The sequence below is a fragment of the Procambarus clarkii genome, chromosome 8, assembly GCF_040958095.1.
Source record: "Procambarus clarkii isolate CNS0578487 chromosome 8, FALCON_Pclarkii_2.0, whole genome shotgun sequence".
Lineage (NCBI taxonomy): Eukaryota > Metazoa > Arthropoda > Malacostraca > Decapoda > Cambaridae > Procambarus > Procambarus clarkii.
This window is the reverse complement of record NC_091157.1, coordinates 29,719,526-29,741,769: the sequence shown is the minus strand read 5'-3', so window position 1 is coordinate 29,741,769 and position 22,244 is coordinate 29,719,526.

Genomic DNA, 22,244 nt, shown 5'->3' with positions numbered 1-22,244 from the left:
GCTGCTGAAGGAGACCATATTGAATATTTCATACCCAAGACTCTACTACAAATTAGAGGTATTGTCAGACAGCATCATCGTGACAAGGTAACTGAGGAAAGGAGGATTGAAGTACAAACCACTGAATCTGTACAATTGAACAACATGGTTGCAGCTGGCAATCCCAATCATTATGGGCGAAGAGGGGGAGGACTCCAGAGAGAATCAGTAATAGCGAGAATCCGTCTTGGATACAAATATCCATGGAGATACGGAATGGAAACAACAGTTGTTCAGTGAAGTTGCAGAATCTGTGATGAGAGTGACGGACACCGCCTTGACCAATATCTACGTGAATGTGAACTTCTGAGAGACATTTGAAATATGTGTAAAATAATAAACCCCACATTGTTTGAGTTGGGAAAACACTATTTGTCAAATATTGATACTGTTCTTAAAAGATTCCCCCATTTTGCACCCGTAAGATAACGTAAGCTTAAGGGTTGACAGATGTTAATCTTCTTGTTTGAGGAGCTGTTCACTTGAGACAGTTAAGCAAGTCCCAGCTGTGTCTGGGTACAAGTAACAGGATGAACAACCCAAAGGGTTTTCTTCCTTTTGGGGAGTGTTGTACACGCTGCTATGGCGGTATGTCCACTCACAAGATGAGTGGCGCTGCCCAATAAACTCGCCCCTCGGGGGCAAAATTAAAAAAAAAAATAATGATGCAAAGATGTTACCTTAAGCCAATTTGAGGGTATCCTTAGTTAAAATAAGTCAAGAAAAGAATGTCTTAGTAAATTTGATTCTGTGCAAATGTGCAAAAAAAAAAGTGCAAATTTGATTAAGAACAGTGCTGGAAAGGAATATTAAGTTGATAAAGAATACAGTTGTTGGAAATTAAACCTCGGTAAATGACTCAATAAATACTTTGTAGTAACTTGTTGACAATCACCCCTCCATGGTGCCTCCTTGCCGTGGTGAGGGGCTTACGTACACCTCCCTGGGACAGGTGTGGGTTGCCTGTGCCCCCTCTCCTGCCCCCTCTTTGGGTGGTGTACGTGCTGAAGGGCACCATGTAGGGGCCTTGTGAGCCATCGGACCACCCGCTGGAGGGGTCGCCTGTGAGAGGCCGCCCTGAGTGGATGGTTGGGTGTCCAGGCTGGGGCGATAGGGGGACTGGGTCTTAGCACCGGTGTGGGAGAATGAACGAAGTAGTAGGACTCCCCTGTTGAAAAGGGGGAGTACCGCTGGGTACGACACACCCTTCCTGCACTGGCCCTTGCTCGGCCTCCCTGGCTGCCCTGGTAGGTGGTATCCCTTGGTTCCGGGTCCCATCCCTTATATATTGGTTTCCTGTATGGATGACGACTTGACTTCTCTTAACCAGGCTCATGGGGTGGGCGACCAGGCCCCTGAGTCGGACCGTCCTGGAAGACCGGGATCTGTACCTCCGCTACAGGACCCGGTTTAGGCCCAGACCGGACTCTTCCTCCCTGCTCCCCTCCCTCCTCTGTGGTTGGGTCGAGCCCCAAGCCTGCTGTGGTGACCGTCTCATCCCCTTGCACGTCTCCATCTCTTCTTGTGACTACTGCACCTTTCGACCCGTCTCTCTCTACGGGTTCTCATCGCCGTCCCCGCCACGGCTGCTCTCGTATGCTCCCTTCCCATCCTACTACGTTCCATGCTTTGTTTGGTCCTGCTACATGGACTAAGTACTTTGACCTCCAACCTTTGGATTCAACTCCTCCTGACGATTTTTCCCTTCATAGGCATCTTGTCGATTCCGTGGATGCCTTTGTCACCTTCAACCCCACTCGTCTTGGTACCCGTGTCATTGCAACTCATTCTCAGGATGCTGCCACTCGCTTGGCCGCCTTATCCTGCCTTGGCGAAACTCCTGTTCGGGTCTTGAAGAACGCTCGGTTGAATGCCAGTGTTGGCACTGTTCTCCTTCCGCACCATGTTGTGACCGGTGTTAGGGATCTCAAGGACTGCCACGAGGATATCAAGCATATCCTCGAGGCCCAGGGTCACTCTGTCCTCCAGGTGGATACATTTACTCGTCCCCCTGGTGGTCATCGCCGTCAGCCCCTTCGGGTTGTGAAGGTTACCTTTGATGGTAGGACCCAAACCGCCCTCTGTCATTCTTGCTGGTGCCAGGTTCTCCGTTCAGGAGTATAACCCATCTCCTCGGCTCTGCAGTAAGTGCTGGAAGTTTGGGCATGGTACCCTCAAATGCTGTAGTCCTGTCTCTCTCTGTCCCTGTGTGGAAGCGAGGGTCACTCTAAATTGGAGTGCACTTCTCCCCAGGTCCGCTGCCGCAATTGCAGTGAGGCCCACCCTACCTTCTCCCGTGCGTGTATTCATTACAAACTTGAGGCGGCTGTCCTCAACTTGAAGCACCGGGACCGTTTGTCTTTTCCTGAGGCTCGGCGCCAAGTTCATCGTCTCCCCTCTTTCGCTGGTGTCTCCTATGTTCGCGTGGTGCACTCTTCCTCTCCTCGTCCTTCCCGCCTTCCTCAGTCTCACAACTGTTTTCGAGCCTTAGACCCGGACACGCCCACCACCACCTCCCCTGTTTCCCTCCGTTCTGTCCCGAAGGGTTCCCCTCCTGGTTCTCTGTCTAGGGCTCCCCTTCATTCTATCCAGTTTGTCACGTCTCCTGTGTCTTCTATTTCCTCTCCCTCTAGTCCTCCTTCCCATCCTTCTCCTCTGTCTCTTGGCTCTCCACGCCGCCTGACTGTGCGGGCCGACGTCCATCGCTCTCCTGATGGTTGTGTTGTTCGCTCTCGTTCTTCTCCTATCGAGACACTGGAGTCTGTTGCCCAGTACATTGCTGCTGGGACGCCTGTATCTTTGAGTCAGAACCGAAAACCTGGCTCCTCTCCTTCCTCCTTCCCTGTCGGTAAGAAAGCTTCGCTTTCTTCTTCACCCCCTATCTCGGATTCTATCGTTCCTTCCCCTCCCGCTTCGGTGGTGGAGCCCCCTGTTCCTACTGTGGGGGTTTCTTTAGCCCCCGGTTCCATCTCGGTTACTGCCCTTGCTGGGGTGCGCTCCCTTCTTTCTGCCCTCCTCCTCCCCTTCCTTCTCCTCCAGACCCTGCTCGTCCACCTCTGGTCCGTCCTCCCGCTTCTTTCCCTCCTTCTTTACTCAGTTTACTCAGTTCTTTACTCAGTCATGCTCCTTAACCCTGACTTCGCTGACCCTGATCCTGACTCTGTGCTTTCTTAGCGTGCTGTGTTCCTTCTTCACCTTTGTTTCATCTTTGCTCTCTGTTGCTCTCCTCTCTCTCTTTGCTGATGTATTTTTTCCAATGGAACATCCGTGGATTTTACACCAATTTCCCTGACCTCCAACTTCTCATTTCACAGTTTTCGTCCCTTTGTGTCTGTCTCCAGGAGCCGATGCTTGGTGCTCGTCCTGGTCGCTTCCGTGGCTATTCTCTTCTCTCCCCATAATTCTTATTCTTCTTCATGGTCCATAATGCTCTCTTGCATTCTTCTGCTCTCTTGATTCGCTCCGATGTTCCCTTTGTCCCCTTACTTTTTTCCTCGCTTCTCCACTGATCTGCCGCCCGTGTCTTTGTGCATAGATGGTACACAGTTTATTCCATTTATCTCCCCACACTGTCCCACTTTCTCTTCCCGATCTTAAACACCTCCTAGACTTCTTGCCGGAGCCTGTGCTCCTGCTGGGTGATTTCAATTGTCGTCATGCCCTTGGGGGTGATGTGCTGACATACACCCGGGGTCGCCTCCTTAAACCTTTCATCCTCTCTTCTTCCCTGTCCCGTCTTAATTCTGGTGAGCCCACTCATTTGGACTCTCGGACTCGCTCCCTTTCTTGTCTCGATCTTTCTCTGTGCTCGTCATCCCTTTCCTTAGACTTCGGGTGGCGGGTCCTTGAGGACCTCCATGGCAGTGACCATTTTCCTATCCTTGTCACTTTTTTCTCTTTTCGCCCTCCTCTCTCCTTCCCTAGGTGGCGGTTTGCCGAGGCTGAATGGCGCCTCTTTACTCTCCGTGCTACTTTTTCAGACCTCTCTGTTCTGCCTCTCCCTCGCGCCCTCCTTCTTTTTCATGACACTGTCTTCGACGCTGCCCTCCACTCTATTCCTCGCTCTTCCTCTCGGGGAACGCGGAAGTGCGTTCCCTGGTGGAGTATGGACTGTGCTCGGGCTGTCCGCTGTAAGCGTGCAGCCTGGAAGAGACATCGCCGCTGGCAGACGGTTGAGTCTTTTCTTTTGTTTCGGAAGGCGAGTGCGCTGGCCCGTAGGACCATCCGTGCGGCTAAACGTGCTTGCTGGGCGTCTTATGTCTCCACTTTTACGTCCGAAACTCCTCTCCCACTGGTCTGGAAGCGTATCCACAAGATTGCGGGTAAGTTCGTTCTTGATGTCTCATCGGTCCTTCGCCTCCATGGTGCTTTTGTGGCGGACCCGTTGCAGGTTGCGACCGAACTGGGTTCCCATTTCTCATCTGTTAGTTCTGGTTCTCATCTCCCCAATCCTTCCTTCTTCATAAGCTTCTCCTAGAATCTCGTCCTTTAAATTTCTGTACTTATCTTCACCTTCCCTATAATGATCCCTTCTCTCTCTCTGAGCTTCAATCTGCCCTAGCCCTTTGTAGTTCTACGGCAGCGGGCTCCGATGGCATTCATTATGAAATGCTTCGTTATCTCCCTCCGAGCACGTCTCAGTATTTACTGAGTCTGTACAATCGGTTCTGGGAGTCATCGTCAGTCCCTGAAGACTGGCTCGATGCTGCTATCCTCCCTGTTCGGAAACCAGGGTCTCTCGGGTCATCCCCCAAGGACTTCCGCCCTATTGCCCTCACGAGTTGTCTGCAAGCTCTTTTGAACGTATGGTTAACGTTCGTTTGATGTGGTTATTAGAACACTATCACCACCTCTCCCCTTCTCAATTTGGGTTTCGCAAGTGCCACAGCACAACGGATGTCCTGGTGAACTTGGAGGTCTATATTCGTACTGCTTTTGCTGCGAAGATCTCCGTTCTTGCCGTCCTTTTTGACCTGGAAAAGGCTTACGACACTACCTGGCGGTATCATGTTCTGTCTCAACTTCATTCTTTTGGCCTTCGTGGAAACCTCCCTCTCTTCCTTCAGAGCTTCCTCTCTCGTCGTTCCTTTCGTGTGCGACTTGGTACTGCTCTCTCTGCCCCTTTTAAGCAGTATGAGCGTGTACCCCAGGGTAGTGTTCTGAGCACTACTTTTTTCGAGTTGCCCTCAACGGTCTTCTTTCTTCTCTTCCTTCTGGCGTCTTCTCTGCTCTCTATGTTGATGATCTTACCCTTTGCTGTCGGAGTGATTATTCACCTCTCCTTCAACGACGGCTTCAACTTGCGATTGATGCCGTGTCGTCTTGGGCCACCGATCATGGCTTCAGTTCTCTGCGTCTAAGACTTGTGCTATGACTTTTACTCGGAAGCATTTCGTTCTTCGTCCCTCTCTGTCGCTTTATGGTCATCCCTTTGTGTACAGGGATTCCGCAAAGCTTTTGGGGTTAGTCTTTGACACTCGTTTGTCTTGGTCAGCCCAAATCTCTTACCTCCAAGTTGAATGCTCTAAGGCCCTTAACCTCCTTAAGGTTTTGTCCCATACTTCTTGGGGAGCGGATAGGCGCACGCTCCTCTATTTGCACTCCTCTCGCGTCCTGTCAAAACTCGATTATGGTTGCCCTGCATACTCTTCTGCTTCTCCTCCTACTCTTCGCCGTCTTGATGCTTTGCACCATACTGGGTTGCGTCTCAGCACTGGTGCCTTTCGTTCGACTCCCGCCCTCAGTTTGTATGTTGACACTGGCCTTTCTCTCTCTTCAGGACCGCCGTGATCGCTACTGTCTTCGCTATCTTGCGCGGTCCTTCCAACATCCTTCCTCACGCCTCTGTCGTGCATTGACTTTACCTCCTCTTGTAGTTTCTGTTCCTCTTCATCGTCTCCCACTTTCTGTCCGGTTATCTCGCTTACAGGATTCTCTTTCTGTTCATATTTCTAATGTTTCTCCTCGTATTGTTCCTTCCTTACCACCGTGGAGAGTCGTCCCTTCCCAAGTTTTGTACGTCCTTGACTTGTATTACTAAAGCCTTTACCCCTCCTACAATTCTGAAAAGCCTCTTCCTTGAGCACTTTTCTTAGCATTCCCACTCTATTTCCATCTTCACCGATGGGTCTAAGTCTGCGGACGGTGTGGGCTACTCTGTTGTTTTTCCTGACTGTACTTATGTGTCGCCTCCCTTTGGAGGCTAGCGTCTTTATGGCAGAACTTTATGCTCTTCGTCTCTTGCTTTCTCATTCTCATTCCTCCTTTGTGGTTGTAGTTGACTCTCGTAGTGCCCTCATGGCTCTAGGGTCCTTTAATCCTGTCCATCCGGTGGTCATCGAGATTCATCATTGGCTGTTTCTTATTTCTAGTAAATTTAAATCAATAGAGTTTTGCTGGGTTCCCAGCCATGTTGGTGTTTCTTTCAATGAGCGTGCGGATGCTGCCGCTAAGGAAGCTATCCGTTCTTGTCCCATCTCCCGTAAAGGTGTTCCTTATTCCGACTTTTATCCTATTATTCATTCCTCCATTCCTGCCCATTGGCAGGGTTGTTGGTCCTCTGTGCTTAGTAACAAGCTGCGTACTCTCAAACGTAGTGTGTCTCTGTGGCCTTCCTCCTACCACCGTAACCGGCGGTGGGAAACTGCTTTGGCACGGCTGCGGGTTGGCCATACTCGCTTAACCCACGGTCACATAATGGAGCGCCGCCCTGCTCCTTATTGTCCGAATTGCGTTGTCCCTCTTACAGTTGTGCATATCCTTGTTGAATGTCCTGACTTCCAGGACGAGCATGTGTCTTGCTTTCCGACCGTCCCTCGCGGTCACTTGTCCCTAGAGAGAATTCTAGGTGAATCGGATACTTTTGATATCGTTCGCCTTATGCGTTTTTGTTCTTGTATTGGCATTCTTGGTGATATTTAGCACCCTCTGATTATTTCGCACTTTGATGGTGCTACATAGCCTTTCCGGTTTGGTGCCTTCTTTTGATAATTACCTTACCTTGTTGACAATCAGTAATGCGGTTGATAATGCATTGTAACAAACTAGGTTTGTTGTAAGAATTTATTCAATATAGATTCTCATAGACATGGGGACCGAGTAGGTTGAAAGTTTGGAGTCAGACGGTACTCGACCTGACTCAGCAGAGAAAAGGTCATCCCTTCAGGGATTAAAAGGATTAGTGTTTAGAATACAAGATGGCCGTCTCCTTTGTTTTAAAGCAATATATAATGCATATGTCAACAAAATACAGTAGTAACTAATTTGGCTTATGTAGGTATGTTAGGTTTACATGTATGTAGAATGAAGGTTGAGATCAGGGTTCGTATATCATCAAACATATTGACGTCATGTAGAGTAGGAGGGGACTAACTTGCTTGGCGTAAGAATCTTGACCACCCTGGGTCAAGGCGGTCACCAGAAACCTCCATATTTAGTAATTCACAAAGTCCAAATTCAGATCACTAGCCAATACTGTAATTGGAAATAGCCTTTCCCTAAGAGGCCTGTACAACTACCATCAGTTTATAAGAGTTCAACCATCTGGGTTGTTCAGTACATTAGAGATTAGTTGTTCACTTTAAACCCTGCTTAGTAACGTTAGTAGACCTGGCGGAGTGATACCCTGTAGCCTCCGTTGTGAGGAGAGGTAGGCGGGACAGTGAGGGCTCGGTCAGCAACTGGAGAGGTCGCACCACTCGCATCTCTCCCGAGATCAACATTCCATCAGCTGGTTTCATAGACAAGGTAAAGTTGCTGAGTTTTGTTATAGGTAAATAATTCATTTCTGCCTTAATAGGGAATATTAAAAGTTTTAGAAAGTCATGTTAGGGAGTCTTAAGTAAGGGAGTGATTTTTATTAGTTGTTGTTTAGAGTTGCATAAATAAATGATTAGATTGTTCTCGGTATTTTATTATTTCCATGAATGATTTTGCATGTCCTTGCCACGTGGTCTTCACGAGTCTGAGTTTATTTGGGTCGCAAGCCTAGCCCAGTCTTAAGAGATAATATGCAGAATAATATCCTCTTGTTCTCTGTAATTCCCACACTTAACGTAAATACATCCCCTCCCCCCTGTTCCAAGTAATTTGGGGATTAAGCCCCAAGGGTTTAAGGATTGATTAATTGGTCCAGACCCCGATTAATTCATAGCTTTTGGTTAATAGTCTGGTGGTGGTGTAAAGAGATCCTTGAGTTTACTTGAAAAACCTAGTATGACGTCACTTGGCTGTAGAATCTTAGTCGATCAAGCGGCTAAGACCACGTGGTGTGGGACTCGGCTGAGAGCTCGCTCTGGGGTCCTTTGGAATTCGGTTTAAGTTTAAGTAAGCATATGCACGGGCAGGGTAAAGGACAGAGTAGAGCCGATACTAGTCCCGTGTTACAGCATAACAATGAACTATTTACTGAATGAGAGAATGAATCGTACCTCTGATTTTAGAGAAAATGAGAACATTTAAGAGAACGCAATGAATGCAGTGAACATGCGAGGAACATGAATTGAGCTTGCAAAGAACATGAAAACATAAAAAAGAATATATAGAGAATACGAAGAATGAACAACGAACTTAATTGGGAAGAACATGCTAAGATTATTCTGAGAACATGGAGAATATGAAAAGAATCACAAAGAATCACAAAGAACGTGCACAAAACATGAATGGAGTTTGTAGAGAACATGAAAGAAAATGCGAAGAACACGGAGAAACAGGCGAAAAATATGAATTGAAATGAAAGAGAATATGCTAAGAACATGAATAATGTGTAAAATGTTGTATTGTGAATATGTTGTGATCAATTAAAGAATATGGCGAGAACATAATATTATGGAATGAATATGCCAAGAGTATAGAGATGTTGTGTATTTACACTCGAGTATACAACGACAGTATCAAGTACAAAGTCGGGGTGGGTGGGGCCGCCGCTCTCTATCTGCCCTCTCCAGTTCTCTCCATCCTCGCCCCGTCCTTCCATCCCCTCATTACCACCTCTAATCAACATACAGCACAAACGTAATGACACACGCCCCAACAGACAACGAACCATCAATCCTGCCTGTACAGCTATTGACGTGTCGGACCTTAATAATGTAACTGAATGGGAATTAAATCATGCACTTAAGATGGGAAAATCAACTGCCCCTGGAGAGCACGGTATTACTTGCAGTCTACTGAGATTAGTCTCACACGTACCAGGTAATCCACTATTAGTGTTGTACAGAATGAGTGCAGGAGTATTACCTGATGCTTGGACAAAGAGTGTCATTGTTCCCATCCCCAAACCACACTCAGATAATTATAGACCCATATCTCTAACATCGTGTGTTTGTAAAGTGCTTGAACGCATTGTTCTTAACAGACTCATGTATCGTATACAGGGGCACCTGTCACTCCAACTGTGTGGATTTATGCCTGGGCTTAGTACACAACACTGTTTTGCTGAATACTTCGCACATATTGAAGCTTCCCCTCAAACAGTCTTCATCGACCTAGCAGCAGCTTTTGATACAGCTAACAGAGAAATCATACTTGAACAGTTTGCCGAGTTGGGAATACAAGGAAAATTACTGAAATGGATAAGGGCTACTTGTCTAATCGAACAGCATATGTTTTGTTTAATGGTGTTAAAAGCACAGAGAGCAAACACTTTGAACTGGGAACTCCACAAGGAGGGGTCCTCAGTCCCTTGTTGTTCAACGTTCTGATGCATAAACTTATTAAAGATCTTTCAACTAATAATGAAGACACCGTCATTTGTTATGCTGATGATATATGTTCACACGCTGCCTCCGGGCATAGAATGCAAGTTCTGCTCGATGCTTTTGCTACTAGAGCTGAGGAATGTGGCCTCCTTATCTCTGTACAGAAAACTCGTGTCCTCATTCCATGTGGTATTCCACCACCTAATTATCATATAGATGGGCGAGCACTTGAGAACTGCGAGTCTTACTGATACCTTGATGTCCTCATTAACGACCCTGGGTACCTTTCTTCTCTCAAGAGGAGACTCTGGGAGAGATTAAAGCCTGTGGGGGTCCTTGTTGGTGTCAATCATGGAATTAACGTGAGACTTGCTAGAATGTTTTATATATCATTTATACGCTCTGTGATTGACTACAATGCTCTACATCTCACACTGTATACTGACAAAGAGCTGAAATCTCTTGAAACCTTGTAAAATGAAGCTATGCGTCTCATCCATGGGGCTCCAAAGTCCACGAGAATAGTTAATATGAGAGCAGAGTTAAAATTACCTACCATAAGAGAGATTTTTGTCTATTAGCACAGTTTTCGGTGTGAAGGCATTGAGTAGATCTAGACAACACATGAAGTTTCAAGCTAAACTTTCTAATATGCTGCACTCACTTGAGGTCTATAGAAGAAGAACGAAATCTTATTATGTATTTTGGTTCTACAAGGTAGCCAACTCCATCAAAATATTAAATATGTACCCAACTCAATTAATGATTAATCAACCAATTAGTCCATGAGATAACTGGGATCTATCAGTTGATTTTGTAAATGCGCCCAAGAAAGATAGTGTGCACTCTACATTATTAAAACAGTTAACGCTGAAAAGCATCACTGAAAGTACTCAGAGTATGGGTAACGATGTGTATCAGTGCTATACCGACGGCTCTGTAGAAGAAGGTGGACGATGTACCGGATGTGCACGCAATATATTTGAACAATCTTCTCTCGTACATACAGCAATGAAGCGCGTCAATGACTGGGCAAGTACAACTCAAACCGAACTTGCAAGCATATACCTTGCCACTGAATTTTTAAAAGACAAAGGCAGTGGACTTATATACTGTGACTTGCAGAGTGCACTCCTGGCATTGGACGCACGTAGTAGTGACACCCAGAAAATAGTCAGTGATATTCGAATGAATGTTTTAGCTGCTAAAGAAAACAGATTTGAAATTAAATTCCTATGGATACCATCACATGTTGGCATCTCAAGGCATGACACTGTTCATATGCTTGCAAAGACAGCCTGTAGAAAATCAGTGGTAGAAATTGATATGGGTGTTTCATTAGCAGTGGCAAAGAGAATACTTAAACAAATATCTAATGAAGATCTCACCGACCTAACAAATTCACAAAGACCTGAAAGTTGTAGCATTAAATATTATGATAGATATCGTGAGGAGACATTCACATATGGGACTAATAGAACAAGAACCCGGCAATGTTATGTTATAGTGGCCAGAATACGCCTGGGATATAGACGTATCCGGCAGCTTTCTCAAAACCCAAATGTAGAGTACACAATGTGTCAACTTTGTGAAAGAGAAAACATGCACTCTCTTGAATATTGTATTGTAGAATGTCCCATATTGACTGACTTTCGCCCTTCTGGGCTAAGGTATGCTGAACTGTGTAATTACTATAAGAGTACTGGAACACTTGATGATATATTGGACTTGTACCCAAGATTAACCATGTAATGTATCAATTATACAATGTATGTATGTGATGTAACTATATAACCTGAACTTATAAAAGCACCTTAATCACCTTCAGTGATTAAGTGCTTAATTACACACTAGTTTCTCTATCAGCTATCTCCTACTGTCAGAGTAAAGGAGACAAATGTATGTGAATGCATGTGAGTGTGTATATATGTATATGAACGTATATGTGTGTGTCAGTATATGTATGTGTATAAAGTATATATGGAAGCTGATCAGAATTACATTTCACCTTTGTTAATGCACATTAATGACGCTATGTAAAAGACACATCGAACACTTTATGTAGGGCATACGTAAATCTGTGTATCTATGTATTTACGTATGTAGGTTAGCTTAGCATTTTAAAAGCACCGAATCACCTTCTGTGGTTGATTGTTCAATAAAGCCCTGAACTATATGTTAAACACATCTCTAACCCTGTCCATGGAGGACAGAAGAAAATGTATATATGCTGGTTAGCATTGTAAATGTGTGGCCACGTCTGTGGTAGAAAACAATAATATTTATAACAAAATTACCACCTCTATGCTCTTTCACACTTGAAAGTTATTATAGTATATGCATTATCTTATGGCATTTGTATTGATTTTTGAGGCAGTTGAGCGATAAATCCAGCATAAGAGTCATGGAGAGTTAAACAGATGTGAACAAGACTGGCGGCTGGACAACAGTACACCATGGCGTCAGTCAGTAAGTGGAGATCACTTAAAGTGTAGCTAAGTTACCATCCACTTACTGACGACTGTGAGTGCTCTTAGAACGTGGTACAAAGTAGATACCCTGGAAACACAAACCGTAACTGTCTCTATTTTCCGCTTGTTACAACTTGTAATAAAGTTGTCACATCTTGGCTTAACGTGTTTATGACGTATTAGAACGTTGTTACAACTTGCTATATTGGTTGTTATAACTGGTTAGGAGGTGTTAAAACTTGTTCGAACGTTGTACCAATGTCGTAGTTTCGGTGTGTGTGTTTGGTGGGTAAGTGACCCCAATTACTGACGACTGTGACAGTGGAGTCAGAACTTGGTACATAGTAGCTAATTAAGTGACCCATTCTTAGCCTGAGTTTGATAATGTTTAGCCGCCAGTTACGAACACTCACGTTAATCATAATATACCACAGTGAATATAGCGCTCAATGGCGTAAAGAATATAATAATATTACTAAACAAAATCTATTGTACACACGGCAAGTTTGGCATCGATTATATTTTATTTACATTTAATAAAATTTAAAAATTTTCATGTAAGGAATTTTAATTGATTTAATCCTTGTTTAATTATTTATTAAAATCTGTTTTTGTTTTATATAAAATAAAATATGTTATAAACAAAATTAAATTTTATTTCTAATGTTTTATTTTAAATCAATATATGTTATTTACAATATCTCTGCCGCTCTCCTCTCACTCTCAGGATCATGTGGAACACTGATTTCTATACTGCTTTAATGGGGTAACTTATATGATCACAATCTTTTCGTACATAACAATACTGGATACGTTACCCGGCGATGCCCATGTCTTCCACACATGCCCCTCCTACCCCAGAATCTTCCCTTACTGCTTGCAGCACATCCTCCACATCTCTCCCACTTACCATATCCCCAACCACACAACCTCCCTTTCTCCCCTCCCCTTGGGACATATTTATCTGAGGCTACACATTGCTGGCTTCCACGAGAACCGGAAGTCAGCTGTTTGTCATGGGGAAACCCCCCCCCCCCCGTTTTTTTTGTTAGCTAGGACTATGTTCATAAGGGCTGTTAAATAATAGTCAACTAACACAACACATGTACCCCCTATTAGACTATTTTACAGGAACTTCTTCTCGACAGCTCATAAAACGGAGGAAAGGGTCCTGAAAGATATTGTTGATAGGAACGTTATCCCTACAGACAAAAACAGAAAATACTATTGACGATTTACTATAAAATAAAAAAAACGGCCAACCTACTCATGAAAAACTCTCCAGACACAAAGCAGAACCCATTGAAAGAGACCAACATCGTCTATGGATTCAAATGCTCACTTGGGGTCTGTAAGCCCCAAAGAACTCAGTATATAGGCAAGACAACAACGTCTCTTTCCAGGCCATTAACAATGCATAAGCAACAGGGCTCCATAAAGGAACACATAATCTCCTCCCACAACCAGACCATCACCAGAGAAGTCTTTACAAACAACACAGAAATCATCGGTAGGTACAGTGATAGCAGGCGGGTCGACGTCTTCGAGGCACTACACATCAAAAAGTCAACACCAGCAATCAACAGCCAATTAATGTACAACTATATTCTACGCACTTCAAGACTCCGAACCAATATAGAATCATCAAGAGGAAATATGGGCCAATAGGCCCTCTGCAGTTACTTCCATTCTTATGCTCTCATATCCAACTGATACCCATAGTTTCATGTTCTGTCTTGTATTTGTCACAAGTTTGTTCACCTCATCCAAAACTTTTGCACCATATCACCGCACGCAAATGCGAGTATAAGTAAGACGGATAAGCTGTTTAGTGTTAGTATAAGTAATACTCTGTTTAGTGTTTTCAGGTTACAGTTGTGTGTGTAAACTAAAGTCTTTAAAAATGTAATAAGTTGTTACGAACAACGCTCAAGCGTCGCGTCAGACTAGAAATAAAAATTAATTTTGGTGAACTGATTTTTCAATTACCATCGACAGTAAAAAGAAACATAAGAAATATTGAGAAAATTCGTGTTAGAATTATTAATCTCACTTTTTCGGTCATATTTAACAACACACACACACACACACACACACACATACACACACACACACACACACACACACACACACACACACACACACACACACACACACACACACACACACACACACACACACACACACACACACACACACACACACACAAGCAAGACAAGTGAACTAAGGGAAAGAGCACAAGAAGTTAACCCAGATGTAATCGGACTCACTGAAACAAAACTCTCTGGAATCATAACGAATGCCGTGTTTCCCCAGGAGTACACAGAAATAAGGAAAGAGAGGGAAGGTAGGGGAGGAGGCGGAGTGGCCCTACTCATGAGAAGGGAATGGAGTTTTTAAGGAGATGGCCATCCCGGGCTGTGAGGAGTTCAGAGACTACATAGCAGGCACCATAACAATGGGAGGACCAAGAATAGTAGTAGCAGTAATATACAACCCTCCACCAAATGACAGGAGACCCAGTCAAGAGTATGAAAACAACAACACGGCAGTTAACACTACAATTGAGAGGACAGCCTCTGCTCCCAGTAGAAATAGATCCCACTTACTCATCATGGGCTACTTCAATCATGGAAAGATTGACTGGGAGAACAAGGAACCGCATGGAGGCGAGGATACGTGGAGAGCCAAACTACTGGAGGTGGTGACAAGCAACTTTTTAACCCAGCATGTCGGAGAACCCACAAGGATGAGAGGCAATGACGAACCAGCGAGACTCGACCTAGTCTTCACTCTGAACGACTCCGACACAAGAGAAATCGGTTTTGAGGACCCAGTAGGAATGAGCGACCACAGTGTACTGGTGTTTTAGTACTTGATTGAAGAAGGGTTATTGAACTCGAGGAGGGATACCGAAACCAAAAGGTTAGCATACCGAAAGGGAAACTATGAGGGGATAAGAAAATTCCTAACAGATATATAATGGGAAACAGAGCTCAGGGGAAAGACGGCCCAAGATATTATGGATTACATCACGCAGAAGTGCAAGGACGCAGCAAACAAGTTTGTCCCAGTCCAAAAGGAAAACAGAGAAAAGAAAATGAGAAACCCATGGTTTAATCAGAGATGTAGGCTAGCTAAGCAGCAAAGTAAAATGGCATGGAGAAACTATAGGAATAACAGGACTCTGGAGAGCAGAGAAAGATACCAGAATGCCAGGAATGAATACGTCAGGATGAGAAGAGAGGCAGAAGGACAATACGAAAATGACATCGCAAGCAAGGCAAAGACTCAGCCTAAATTGTTGCATAGCCACATTAGGAGAAAAACAACAGTAAAGGAACAGGTTATGAGATTAAGGATAGGGGCGGAAGGATTCACTACAAATGACAAGGAAGTGTGTGAGGAATTGAATAAGAAATTCCAGGAGGTCTTCACCTTAGAGCAAGAAGAAATTCCAGAGGTAAGTGAGGGAATAGCTAACCAGGAACCACTGGAAGAGTTTGAGATTACCAGTGGGGAAGTAAGGAAGTGTTTACTAGAGTTGGACGTGACGAAGGCTATAGGCCCAGATGGAATCTCCCCTTGGGTTCTAAAGGAAGGAGCAAGAGAACTGTGCCTACCACTCTCCATAGTGTATAACAAATCACTGGCACAGGGGAACTGCCAGATATTTGGAAAGCAGCTAACGTAGTCCCGATATACAAGAAAGGGGATAGACAGGAGGCACTGAACTACAGGCCAGTGTCCCTAACCTGCATACCATGCAAGCTGATGGAGAAGATTGTGCAAAAATAACTAGTGGAGCATCTGGAGCGAAGGAACTTTGTAACACAGCATCAACATGGGTTCAGGGATGGCAGGTCCTGCCTCACAGGGTTACTTGAATTCTACGCCCAGGCAACAAAAATAAGGCAAGAAAGAGAAGGGTGGGCAGACTGCATATTTTTGGATTGTCAGAAAGCCTTTGATACAGTGCCACACAAGAGGCTAGTGCGAAAGTTGGAGATGCAGGCTGGAGTGAAAGGGAAGGTACTCCGGTGGATAGAGGAGTACCTAAGCAACAGGAGACAACGAGTCTGTGTGAGGGGTGAGGTCTCAGATTGGTGAGACGTCACAAGTGGAGTCCCGCAGGGGTCAGTCCTTGGACCTATACTGTTTCTGGTATATGTAAATGATCTCCCAGAGGGTATAGACTCGTTCCTCTCAATGTTTGCCGACGATGCAAAAATTATGAGGAGGATTGAAACAGAGGATGATAGTAGGAGGCTACAAGATGACCTGGATAGACTGAGTGAATGGTCCAACAAATAGCTGTTGACGTTCAACCCGAGTAAATGCAAAGTAATGAAACTAGGCAGTGGAAACAGGAGGCCAGGCACAGGATACAGAATAGGAGATGAAGTACTTAATGAAACAGACAGAGAGAAAGATCTAGGAGTTGATATCACACCAAACCTGTCTCCTGAAGCCCACATAAAGAGAATAACGTCTGCGGCATATGCGAGGCTGGCTAACATCAGAACGGCGTTCAGGAACCTGTGTAAGGAATCATTCAGAATCTTGTACACCACATATGTAAGACCAATCCTGGAGTATGCGGCCCCAGCATGGAGCCCGTACCTTGTCAAGCACAAGACGAAACTGGAAAAAGTCATAGGTATGCTACTAGACTAGTCCCAGAACTAAGAGGCATGAGTTATGAGGAAAGGCTGCGGGAAATGCACCTTACGGCACTGGAAGACAGAAGAGTAAGGGGGGACATGATCACAACCTACAAAATCCTCAGGGGAATCGACCGGGTAAACAAGGATGAACTATTCAACACTGGTGGGACGCAAACAAGGGGACACAGGTGGAAGCTGAGTACCCAAATGAGCCACAGAGACGTTAGAAAGAACTTTTTCAGTGTCATAGTAGTTAGTAAATGGAATGCACTAGGAAGTGATGTGGTGGAGGCTGACTCCATACACAGTTTCAAATGTAGATATGATAGAGCCCAGTAGGCTCAGGAATCTGTACACCAGTTGATTGACGGTTGAGAGGCGGGACCAAAGAGCCAGAGCTCAACCCACGCAAGCACAATTAGGTGAGTACAATTAGGTGAGTACACACACACACACACACATCTCTCCTCTCTCTCTCTCTCTCTCTCTCTCTCTCTCTCTCTCTCTCTCTCTCTCTCTCTCTCTCTCTCTCTCTCTCTCTCTCTCTCTCTCTCTCTCTCTCTCTCTCTCTCTCTCTCTCTCTCTCTCTCTCTCTCTCTCTCTCTCTCTCTCTCTCTCTCTCTCTCTCTCTCTCTCTCCCCTACATCTCTCCCCTCTCTCTCTCTCTCTCTCCCTCCATATCTCTCCCCTACATCTCCTCTCTTTCTCTCTCTCTCTCTCTCTCTCTCTCTCTCTCTCTCTCTCTCTCTCTCTCTCTCTCTCTCTCTCTCTCTCTCTCTCTCTCTCTCTCTCTCTCTCTCTCTCTCTCTCTCTCTCTCTCTCTCCCCTACATCTCTCCCCTCTCTCTCTCTCTCTCTCTCTCTCCCTCCATATCTCTCCCCTACATCTCCTCTCTTTCTCTCTCTCTCTCTCTCTCTCTCTCTCTCTCTCTCTCTCTCTCTCTCTCTCTCTCTCTCTCTCTCTCTCTCTCTCTCTCTCTCTCTCTCTCCGTCTCTCTCTCTCTCCGTCTCTCTCTCTCTCCGTCTCTCTCTCTCTCCGTCTCTCTCTCTCTCCGTCTCTCTCTCTCTCCGTCTCTCTCTCTCTCTCTCTCTCTCCGTCTCTCTCTCTCTCTCTCTCTCTCTCTCTCTCTCTCTCTCTCTCTCTCTCTCTCTCTCTCTCTCTCTCTCTCTCCGTCTCTCTCCCTCTCCCTCCCTCTCTCTCTCTCTCTCTTTCATAGGGAAAACATGGAAGGGACATGAACTCGGGGTGACAAACGCAGGATGACAATCGCGGCTGGACCAAATTCAGAGGATGGGGTGGAACAGGAAGCCTGGATGAAGGGAGTATTCCAGCAAATGTGGGATGAATTCAGTGAAGGACTGAGGGTAATGAGACAGTTGCCAACCTGCAGGATGAACTAAGTGCAGCAAAGGAGGAGATAAGATGCCTGAAGAAGACCTCTCCACAATACAAAAGAAGACACAAACCGTGCCTCAGGGAGACAGGAATGCTACTGTGGAAGGGACCTCCACACCTCAGCTCTCATTTGCTGAAATGCTTAAAATGAGCCCTGAAGCTAGGTCTGCAGTTAAGGAAGTTGCCATGGAAGTGGCTTCCTCTCAGGAAGCAGCTAGATGTACTAGCCGGCTGATAGAGAGAAAAAGAGCAGTAGTAGCAGGCATTAAAGAGCAAACAGGGACCAGACCAAAGGAGCAGAGAGACAAGGACAAAAACATAGTTACCGAGATCCTTAAAGAGGTAAGGATGGAGGGAACTGAACAAAATGTTGAAAAGGTTTTCAGGTTTGGAAAATACAACAAGGACAGAGACCGTATGATAAAGGTGGTATTCATGAGCAAAATCACGAAAGAGGAACTGTTAGCAAGGAAGAGCGATCTAGCAAATGTAGAGAAGTTCAAAAAAGTATTCCTGCAGAGGGATATGACAAGGGAATTGAGAAAGCATGCAGCAGACGCGAGCAAGGAGTGCAGGGAGAGAGAAAGGAATCAGGGAGCCACAACCCCGATCCCTACAATCCCAGAGGAGAGTGGGGAACCCTCCTCAAACAGTGCAATAGCCACAGGGAGTGCGGCACCACCTCCACATTCTACCAAACAGACACCCTACCTGCCCCAACCCCTGTCAGCCCCCCACTAAGTACCCTCCTAAGGCACCCTCCCTCCACTCACCACCCTCCTCCCACCCACCCCTCCCCCCAGGACCTCCCTTCTCCCCCATCCCCCAAGCCCTCCCTTCTCCCACATGCCCTCCCGTCTCTCCCACCCACAAGCCCTCCATTCACCCCCCCCCCACTCTCCCCCACCCCACCTAAGCCTTCCCCTCTCCACCACTCCCCAAAAGCCTCCCCTCTTCCTCACCCACCTAAGCCTTCCCTTTCCTCCCACGCCCCCCAAGCCCTCCTCCCTTTACTGCCCCCCATCCCCCCAACCCTCCCCCTCTCACCCCCCAACCCTCCCCCTCTCACCCCCCCAACCCTCCCCCTCTCACCCCCCCAACCCTCCCCCTCTCACCCATCCCCTCAAGCCCTTCCTCCTCCACCAGTCTCCCCGTAACAGATCCTCCCAGCTCCCGCTCACCCAAGACCCCACAGGTCCCCCCCAGAGGAGAAGCAGAAGAGAGTCAGTTTCAGGGTAATGTACTAGAACATAGATGGGATCACAAGCAAGGCAAGTGAACTAAGGGAAAGATCATAAGAAGTGAACCCAGATGTAATCAGACTCACTGAAAAAAAACTCTCTGGAATCATAACGAATGCCGTGTTTCCCCAGGAGTACACAGAAATAAGGAAAGAGAGGGAAGGTAGGGGAGGAGGTTGAGTGGCCCTACTCATGAAAAAGGAATGGAGTTTTAAGGAGATGGCTATCCGGGGCTGTGAGGGTTTCAGAGACTACATAGCAGGCACCATGACAATGGGAGGACCATGAATAGTAGTAGCAGTAATATATAACCCTCCATGAAATGACAGAAGACCCAGTCAAGAGTACGAAAACAACAACATGGCAGCTAACACCATAATTGAGAGGGCAGCCTCTGCTGCCTGTAGAATAAGATCCCACCTGCTCATCATGGGGGACTTCAATGACGGAAGGATTGACTGGGAGAACAAGGAACCGCATGAAGGCGAGGATACGTGGAGAGCCAAACTACTGGAGGTGGTGACTAGAAACTTTTTAACCCAGCATGTCAGAGAACCCACAAGGATGAGAGGAAATTACAATCCAGTGAGACTCGACCTGGTCTTCACCCTGAACGACTCTGACATAAGAGAAATCAGTTTTGAGGCCCCAGTAGGAATGAGCGACCACAGTGTATTAGTGTTTGAGTACCTGATTGAAGAAGGGTATTGAACTCGAGGATGGATACCAAAACCAAAAGGTTAGCATACCGAAAGGGAAACAATGAGGAGATAAGAAAATTCCTAACAGATATAGCGTGGGAAACAGAGCTCAGGGAAAAGACGGCCCTAGATATGATGGACTACATCACGCATAAGTGCAAGGACGCAGCAAACAAGTTTGTCCCAGCCCAAAAGGAAAACAGTGAAATGAAGATGAGAAACCCATGGCTTAATCAGAGATGTAGGCTAGCTATGCAGCAAAGTAAAAGGGCATGGAGAAACTATAGGAATAACAGGACACTTGAGAGCAGAGAAAGATACCAGAATGCCAGGAATGAATATGTCAGGATGAGAAGAGAGGCAGAAAGACAATACGAAAATGACATCGCAAGCAAGGCAAAGACTCAGCCTAAATTGCTGCATAGCCACATCAGGTGAAAAATAACAGTAAAGAAACAAGTTATGAAATTAAGGATAGAGGCAGAAGGATTCACTACAAATGACAAGGAAGTGTGTGAGAAACTGAATAAGAAATTCCAGGACCTTAGATTCTAGCAAGGAGAAATCCCAGAGAAGAGTGGGAATAGCTAACCAGGAACCACTGGAAGAGTTTCAGATTACCAGCGGGGAAGTAAGGAAGTGTTTACTAGAGTTGGATGTGACAAAGGCTATAGGCCCAGATGGAATCTTCCCTTGGATACTAAAGGAAGGAGAAAAAGAACTGTGCCTACCACTCTCCATAGTGTATAACAAATCACTGGCAACAGGGGAACTGCCAGAAATTTGGAAAGTAGCTAACGTAGTCCCGATATACACGAAAGGGGATAGACAGGAGGCACTGAATTACAGGCCAGTGTCCCTAACCTGCATACCATGCAAGCTGATGGAGAAGATTGTGCGAAGAAAGCTAGTGGAGCACCTGGAGCGAAAGAACTTTGTAACACAGCATCAACATGGGTTCAGGGATGGCAGGTCCTGCTTCACAGGGTTACTTGAATTCTATGACCAGGCAACAAAAATAAGGCAAGAAGGAGAAGGGTGGGCAGATTGCCTATTTTTGGATTGTCAAAAAGCCTTTGATACAGTGCCACAAAAGAGGCTAGTGAAAAGCTGGAGTGAAAGGGAAGGTACTCCATTGGATAAAGGAGTACCTAAGCAACAGGTTCGCTTTGATGTCCAAAGAGCTTGGAAAGGATGTGGGAGGAAGAAGGATGGGGCGATGAAATTCTTGGAAGAGGATTTGGATGTGGAGAGAGGAGGCTTGAAAGTTCGGTGGCCCGTCCACCTTGGATTGGAGATGTTTTTTCAGTCAAAGCCTGTAGCTTAAGTTCTTCTTGGGCGGCAGGAGGCTAGTGGTGGGGCAGGGTGATGTCGTCCTGGTTCACTTGAGGTGGTCTGTCTGGCTTGGGGCTAAGCAACAGGAGACAACGAGTCTGTGTGAGGGGTGAGGTCTCAGATTGGAGAGACGTTACGAGTGGAGTCCCGTAGGGGTCAGTCTTGGACCTATACTGTTTCTGATATATGAAAATGATCTCCCAGAGGGTATACAATTGTTTCTTTCAATGTTTGCCGATGATGCAAAAATTAAGAGGAGGATTGAAACTGAGAACGATAGTAGGAGGCTACAAGATGACCTAGACAGACTGAGTGAACGGTCCAACAAATGGCTGTTGAAGTTCAACCCGAGTAAATGCAAAGTAATGAAACCAGGCAGTGGAAACAGGAGGCCAGAAGTAGTGTAAACCGGGCCTATGAAGGACCGTTTTGCTTTTTCCAGCGGTCCTTTGTAGGTCCTGGTGTTTTTCGTTACATTTAGTGACGGTCCTTCATAGGCCCCGGAGTTTTTCGTTACCCCAGCGACCCTTGCACAGACATCGCTAATGGTCAATGACGTCACCCAGTTGTCATCTTCCCTGTATAAGCCCATTTTCTGTTGTATTTATTCCCAACCCATACTTATCTAGAAGTTATATATTTAGAGTGTCTTGCCAAGGATCGTTTATTGAGCATAGAAATGGATGAAATCCAC